Below are 6,316 nucleotides of genomic sequence, written 5' to 3'. Positions count from 1 at the left end.
AAAAAAAAAAAAAAAAGAAAAAAAGAAATACACCAAAATGTTAACAGTGCCTATCTCTGTATGGTAGTAACATCACATAATGATCATTTTCTGTTGTGGTTTTTTTCCATTTTTCTATGATAAGCATGAATTATTTCCAATCACAAAACTTATAACAAAACTAACACTAAATAATAATATACACTATGATTGAAATAATGTGAAACTATGTCTCACATGGACATAGACAAAAAGGAAATATAAAAATAGTTATAATGGGGTACAGGATTATTAAAGTTGAGATATTAACAGCTTATTACCTTAAGGCCTTAGCTTATACAGTGAATTTAAAAAAGACATCATCTAGCCCTTGTCCTGGGTCTTGAATGTAAATGTCAAGTAGGCAGTTGCATATGTAAGTCTTCAGCATACAGATGCTTATGTACTAAAATACATTAACTAGAATGTCACTTTAGTGTCTGGTTCAAAGAGAGATACAATTCACCAGTTTATTAATTTACATTACAAGATATACTTTCCTTATACCTGGAAGGTTCTCAGTCCTCATCTAGGTAAACTAGCTGCTGCCTAGGTATTTAATACCTGTACAATTACATTAGTGATCAGAAATTGCTCCCACATGGAATCACAACAAAAGGGAGACAACTGTTTTTGAGATTTTTTTTTTGTCCAGAAGGTTTAGTGGACTATCACTTCCTCATAAAAAAAATCCATCTCTACAGTTCATATAATCAGATTAATTTCTGCCCTAAATAAGGCAAGATAAACTCCACCAACTTCAAGCACTCAGCCTTTCTTTTACTATGTTTACTATGTTTTAAGCTAAGAACTCCCTGCTTGTTCCCATAATTCTCTCCCTCAATAGAATATTATCATACAGGACAGGCACAGTGACTCAGTACTTTGGGAGGCTGAGGTGGGTGGATCACTTAAGGTCAGAAGTTCAAGACCAGCCTGACCAACATGGTGAAATCCCATCTCTACTAAAAAAATACAAAAATCAGCCAGGCATGGTGGCACTTGCCTATAGTGCCACCTACTAAGGAGGCTGAGGCATGAGAATCACTTGAACCCAGGAAGCAGAGGTTGCAGAGAGCTGAGATCGTGCAACTGTACTCCAGCTAGGACGACAGAGCAAGACTCCGTCTCAAGAAGGAAAAAAAACAACAACAGAATATTATGATTTCAGTCTCCTAAATTATAATTTCATCCCAATCCCTTTTCCCTGGAATTATACCCAGATTGTCTTGTCCAAATCTTTAGTGCTCCCATCTCTTCAGTCAGATTTATAGGCCATTACTTGGTTTATTTCTATCTATGGCTGAACCCATAATCTATATGGGGGGATTCATGACTAGATTCATTCTCAGAAAGCAGTCTGAATTTTTGAGAGACTTCATTGTTACCACAGACACACCACCAAAAGTTAGGTGACATATATGCGGTAGAGGACACTGTATAACAGATTTGAGGCCCTTTCCCTTTGTGCTGAGTACCTCACTATATATACTATATCCATCCATTCATTTAATCCTCTTTGACAAAGGTTCACAGGAAAACATAGTCTGAAATCATATAAATATCCAGGGTCACAAGGCTGATAAATAACAGCAGTGCAATTCAAACATGAGTTTATCAGGTCTACTTCATCGTACCAACATTTTCCTCATTTTTCTTTATTAATCTATATTATCCTTTCAATTAAAAAAAAGAGAAAGATGAACTTACCTACAAATAGAGAAAGCATATCTAAATCTGTTCAAGCATATGCTCCAAAATCAAACAGAAATAAACAAAAATGCTTTGCTTGCCACACCACATGGAAGGGAGCTCTTCAGAGCAATCTGTGCCTGGATTTCTGACATCAAGCCATAAATAAATGCCCAAGGGGCATATCAAGTCTGTCATCAAGTTCAATAAACCCAACATGACATTTAAACAGAACAAGTCCCATCTGAGTGTCTGCTGTTAAAAACAAGAAAAAAAAAAAAAACCTGACAACTTGGAAAGGGCTAGCTCTTCAATCACCGTGAGAGTAATGGAGTGAGCTCATCATAGTCCCCTTAAAACTGTTGCCCCAAATGTGTTAGATTCAACATTAATTTCTTTCATAATTTCCACTGGCAATAAAGGAAAGAAGTGAAAATCTCAAATCATTAGAGGACAGCTGCAGCCAAAAAAAATGTCAAAATGAAAGGTCATTGTTACCTCTGGGGAATCCAAATTCTCTTTCCACTTTTCAAGTCAGTCATCTCCCAATCAATGATATATGACAATAATATAAGCACATTAATGAAAGTGTTTTAACATCCTTTATCTTGTTGGGATTAAGGATTTACTAAAACATTTACTAGACATCTACTATATTATAGGCAAAAATATATCCAAGGATTAATGAAACATGGTCCTGCCAGTCAAAAAACTCAGAGCCTAAAATACGCATAGCATTCTCATTTCAGGGATAAGAAAATTAAGGCTCAAAGACTAGGCAACCTGCTCAAAAAGGCAGTTAATGGTAGAACTGAGACTAGAATTCATTCATTCATTCAGTGAGATTTACTGAACACCCACTCACTATACCTCAGGTATTGTATGTACTATGCTCTGACTCATCCAAACAGCCTAACCATTCACAATTCCATGGACTAAGTGCAACAATACCCATTTTTATTATACAACACTGTAATTTGTTTACATCACTAGACTGTAAGCAATCTGAGGGCAGCAAGGGATTTATGTTTCTCTTACCTCTGTGTTCCCACCAAAAAAAGCTAATCTGAACATAGAATTCAATTATTTGCTAAACTGAATCCACTGCTAAATATATTTGAGCTTCTATCATAAGCAAAAAACTCTGAAAGTATAATGTTGAACAATCTCTGTTCTCAAAATTTCATAGTTTAGTGCTGAAGGGCAGAAGACAGTAGGAAAAAAAACAACTTTATAATTGTATAGGGCTGCACTGCCTAAAAAGATAGTCAGTAGTCATGAAGCTGTTTTAAGTTTCCATTTCAATTAGTTGAAATAAGTAAAATTAAAAAGTCAGTGGCTACCATATCAGCACAGATGTAGTATAATACAAAAATACATTTGTCCCCCTTCTTGGCAAAGAGCTAAAACTCCTGGGATTTACTAAGTGATATAGGATTGTATTCTGTTATTCATAATAAGCCCTTTGTGATTACACCTGAGTTTATGTTGAGTTGACAGAGTGAAGTCTCTAGATAGCCTCATGATGGACTAGTCACCAGAAAGACCAAGTGATTACAGGGTTGAAACTTTCTTTTTCTATTTTGAGACAGGGTCTTGCTATGTTGCCCAGGCTGGACTCAAACTCCTGGGGGGCTCAACCGATCCTCTTGTCTCACTCTCCCAAATAGCTGGAACTACAGGCGCGCTCCACCATGCTGGCTTAGAGGACTGGAACTTTGAGTCTCACCCACCAATCTCCTACATCTGGGAAAAGGAGGGTTGGGAACTAGAGACTGAGCTCTATAAAAACTCCCATACATGAGATTTGTAGAGTTTCTGGGTTGGTAAACACATCCTAGGGCTGGGAGGGTGGCATACCCAGAGAGCAGGAAAGCTCTTCATCATGCCTTACCCTACCCCACCCCACTCCACCCACACCCTGCCCTATGTATCTCTTCAATTATTTGGCTGTTTCTAAGGTGTATCCTTTACAATAAACTGGCAAAGAATAGTATCAAATCATATATATACACACATATACATATATATGTCTTTTCTTATACATACACACCTAAAATAAAGTTGTTTTTTTTTTTTGAGACAGGGTCTTGTTGTGTCACCCAGGCTGGAGTGCAGTGGCATGATCTCGGTTCACTGCAACCTCTGCCTCCCAGGCTCAAATAATCCTCCCGCCTCAGCGCCCCCAAGTAGCTTGGACTACAGGTACACACCACCATGACTGGTAAATTTTAGTATTTTGTAGAGATGGAGTTTCACATTACCCAGGCTAGTCTTGACCTCCTGAACTCAAGCAATCCGCCCACCTCGCCTCCCAAAGTGCTGAAATTACATGCGTGAGCCACCATGCCTGGCTGTGAAATTTAATTTATAAATTAACCACAGGTATAGATTAGCAATAATAATAACATAACAACATACTGTAATAACAGTTATCACACACTGTGGCTGTAACTTTTGCAGTTACAAGTTTGACAGCAAAACTAGCATGAATTTTTCCTTCTTCACAATTTCACACATTGAAGATTCATTCTTAGTGTAGATCTTAGCAACCACAAGATAGGCTTACATTTTCTTTCCTTAATTTTCCTTCACCTTTTATTTTAGATTCTGGGAATACATGTTAAGGCTTGTTATCTGTGTATACTGCATGATGCTAAGGTTTGTAATCGTCCCATTACAGAAGTACTGAGTTCTCAATAAATTTTTCAACCATTGTACTCCCCTCCCCCTTCCTCAGTCCCCCCTCTGGTAGTCCCCAGTTTTTTCCTTATTAAGTGGAGAACGTTTACCTTTTCACTTAAAGGAAGCACTTTATGGCTTCTCTTTGGCATATCAAAATTGCCAGCATCACTATTACATTTTGGGGCCATTATTAAGTAAAATAAGGGTTACCTGAACACAAGCACTGCAATAGCAGACAGTAGATCTGATCACTGAGAAGGCTACTAAGTGACTAATGGGAAGGTAGTGTACACAGTGTGGATGGACAAAGGTACGATTCATGTCCCAGATAGAATGGAGCAGGACAGTGCAAGGTTTCATCACACTGCAATTTAAAACTTCGGAATTGTTTCTACAATTTTTCCCTCAACGTTTTCAAACGTCAGTTGACCTAGGGTAACTGAAACTGTGGAAAGTAAAGCCACAGATGAGGGGGGACTACTGTAAAGTGTTTTCCTGACTTCTATGAGCCATTCTGGCAAAGTCTCAAATCTAAGAAGGTGATGATGGAACCCGTGATTTACAACTGGTTGGTCAGAAGTACAAGTGGCCCAGGACTTGCAGCTGATAAATGAAGCGCGGGTAATTTCATGGGACTGAGATCTAACACAAGATCCAGATAAATAATGTCAGAATTGAACTGAGTCATTGGAGACCCAGTTGGTGTCCACAGAATTGGGGAGTTGGTGTCAAAAAACAAATCAGAAAACATAAAGAATATTTTCATCAGCTGGGCACAGTGGCTCATGCCTGTAATCCCAGCACTTTGGGAGGCCAAGGTGGGCAGATCAGCTGAGGTCAGGAGTTCAAGACCAGCCTGACCAACATGGAGAAACCCCATCTCTCCTCAAAATACAAAAATATTAGCCAGGTGTAGTGGCACATGCCTGTAATCCCAGCTACTTGGGAGGCTGAGGCAGGAGAATTGCTTGAACCCAGGTTGCGGTGAGCTGGGATCGCACCATTGCCCTCCAGCCTGGGCAACAGATTAAGACTCTGTCTCAAAAAAACAAAAGAATATTTTCATCATCACAGAAAGTTATACTGGATAATACTATGAGAGGGGAAAGAAAATCTAGCTTAGGTTTGAATACTACGAAGGGGTCTTCAACCCAGCAGTGGCTGAAGTATTCTGAGAACAGGAGATCTGGGAAACTAGCTCAAATTAGAATCTACCTTCCTGAGCCAAAGATGTTAAGATCTGATCAGACCAGAGTTACTTCCTAACTCAGTCCTTTCAGGCTGAAACTTAATAATCGTCCCTCTTTATGGGCAGAGAAACTAAGATACACTGTAAGGAAGTCAATTGTTCAGGTTATCCAACCAATCTATAGATCTCAGGATTAAAACTCACAGAGTTTCCACCTAATTATTTGGTTCCCTGAGCTTTCCCTCCAAGGCTTGTCTCAGCCCAGCTGTCAGACTGACAGTCACTTATAAGCTGTCAGCCACAATCAGAGGCATCACCTGACAGGGTATGGATAAAGTGAGTTGAAAATTGACTGCTGGAAGGTCACAGGCCTTTAATCCCGCACAGACCTCAAAGTGTCACATATGCCCAGGTAAGAATGGGACTTACAGGCACTGGCAGCTATGGCAAGTACACTAACAAGAAAACCTGTGCTCAGACAGAAAGAGGTGAATATCCTATGGGATGGGGAAGAGTTAGTTCCACATCATTTAAATCCCAGCCAACATAAAATGAGAAACTTAATTACAGACTGCTGACTGCCAGCTTGAAAACTGCTGGTAAACCATTTCTAATGCAAAGATGCAATTTGCAGAATGGTAGTCTACAAGGTTAGAGGCATGGATTATTATCTAAAGATCGCCTCTGGGATTTTTTTTAACAGGAAAAAAACTAAAAAATTTAAAAAAAAAT

The 6,316-nt window shown here is 38.9% G+C and overlaps 1 protein-coding gene across 6 annotated transcripts in view; it reads right to left on the bottom strand.

The window, feature by feature from the left end:
* Positions 1–6,316, bottom strand: part of ZCCHC17 (zinc finger CCHC-type containing 17) — a 70,320-nt gene that overhangs the window by 32,202 nt on the left and 31,802 nt on the right. The gene's annotated exons all lie outside the window — the stretch shown is intronic.

The sequence above is a fragment of the Cebus imitator genome, unplaced genomic scaffold, assembly GCF_001604975.1.
Source record: "Cebus imitator isolate Cc_AM_T3 unplaced genomic scaffold, Cebus_imitator-1.0 Scaffold51, whole genome shotgun sequence".
Taxonomy (NCBI): Eukaryota; Metazoa; Chordata; class Mammalia; order Primates; family Cebidae; genus Cebus; species Cebus imitator.
Note: the sequence above shows the minus strand (reverse complement) of the source record. Positions and strands in the feature narration are given on the sequence as shown.